Below are 2,022 nucleotides of genomic sequence, written 5' to 3' on the forward strand. Positions count from 1 at the left end.
CCGGTTAACCAGTTGCCCCGCCCGGACTTGGCCGCGGCTGGTAGAGACGGTGCGTGGGGTTCGGTCGGTTAACGAGTTGCCCCGCCCGGACTTGGTGCCGGCCGCGCGCGGCAGGAAGAAAGCTTTCCCCGCCGCTTCGGTCAGCCAGATGCTGCCCCCTGCCCGGACTTGGCCGCGGCTGCTGGTAGAGACGGTGCGTGGGGTCGGTCGGTTAACGAGTTGCCCCGCCCGGACTTGGCCGCGGCTGGTAGAGACGGTGCGTGGGGTTCGGTCGGTTAACGAGTTGCCCCGCCCGGACTTGGTGCCGGCCGCGCGCGGCAGGAAGAAAGCTTTCCCCGCCGCTTCGGTCAGCCAGATGCTGCCCCCTGCCCGGACTTGGCCGCGGCTGCTGGTAGAGACGGTGCGTGGGGTCGGTCGGTTAACGAGTTGCCCCGCCCGGACTTGGCCGCGGCTGCTGGTACAGACGGTGCGTCGGTTAACGAGTTGCCCCGCCCGGACTTGGTGCACGCCGAATCAGGAAGTCCGGCTCGGTTAACCAGTTGCCCGGGCCAGCTGCTGCGCGCAGATCGGGTTGGTTAACGAGTTGCCCAGCCGACTTGGCGGCGCGCCGATGGGCATAATTAGTGTTGTCGGTGTGGGCGGTAAATTCAGGCGCCTCTTCGTTAACCGGCGCCGCTGCGTTCGACCGGAGCTAGCTCGCCTCGGTCGACGGGCGGCCCTCCGCTGGTGGTGGTCCCACCGTGGACGGATGCCGCGCCTCGACCGTGGCTCCCGCCCGCCCGCCCGCCCGGGACTCCAAGTCTCGGAGTCGGGACTCGCGGGGAGCTCCGGTGGTCCGGCCGAAAGTGTCGCCGGCCGGCCGGCCGGCCGGCACAGCCCTCCGAATCGGCCCCCTTACGGACTTCCGCATCGGGGCATTTGTCCGAAATTCATTCGGCCAAGGTTCCGACTCGGCGGCCCGGGCACCGGCAGGCTGCCCGAGGAGGGCGACCCCCCGGCCGGCAGAGGCCACCGAATCGGTCCCCATGCGGACTTCCGCCAGTGGGAATCGGTGGGAAAATCCGTCCGGCCGGACGGACGGGCGAAGTCGCCGTTCGCCCGTAAATGCCGCCGCGCGGCCCGGGTTAACGAAGTGGGGAGGCCCGTACCGCCTGTCGACCACTCCTAGGTGGTCGAGAAAAACGCCTCCCCATATATCTCCGGGAACCCCGCCAATGCCCCCGTACAGAAATTGCATGTGTCAAAGGGGCGGCCGAATCTGACCCCGGCGGCCGGGTCTCTGGAACTCCGGGCCGGCAGCGGCCGGCAAATCCGTCCCGCATCGGGACTTCCGAAGCAGAGTCGGTTAACGAATTGCACGCGGGTAAATGGTTAACCGCAGCCCGGGTCCGGACACCTGGCTCCCACACGACCCGTCTTTGGGGGAGGTGGGTGGGTGGGTGGGCCAGCTACAGCAGCCTCGCGAGGGCTTGGCTGTGGGCTCCCCGGTTGCCGAGCTGCAGTGTGCCGGCACAGACGAGCGCGTTGGCTGGCTGGCTGGCTGGCTGGGTCAGCGTCTTCGCCGGTATTCGCAGAAGGTGCTAGCAGGTCCAGGGGCGAATTAGCCGCGCGCCGCTGCGGGACCGACGTACGCCCAGTTACAAAGACTGGGCGTTTTAGGGTGAGGGTGAGGGTTAGGGTTAGTTAGGGCTAGTGTTAGGGTTAGGGCTGGCGTCAGGGTTAGGGTTAGGGTTAGTGGCAGGGTTAGGGTTAAGGTTTGGCTTGTGCTCCTGGCAGGTCCCCGCGCGCCATAGCTCGGCGGGCTGCCGCGAGGGGGCGTCTTCGGAGGGCCGTGCCGGCCGAGGGGCGGCTCCTCCGTCGGGACTACAGGAGGTCGCACCGCCCGTCGCAGTCCTCGGCAGACGTCGGAATTATTCCAAGTCCCGCCGCATTAGGGTTGGTTAACGACTTGTCCCGGCCGGGCTGGTTAACGACTTGTCTCGCCGACGTTGGTTAACGACTTGTCCCGGCAGGGCTGGTTAA

Source organism: Hypanus sabinus, unplaced genomic scaffold, assembly GCF_030144855.1.
Source record: "Hypanus sabinus isolate sHypSab1 unplaced genomic scaffold, sHypSab1.hap1 scaffold_1841, whole genome shotgun sequence".
NCBI classification, from domain to species: Eukaryota; Metazoa; Chordata; class Chondrichthyes; order Myliobatiformes; family Dasyatidae; genus Hypanus; species Hypanus sabinus.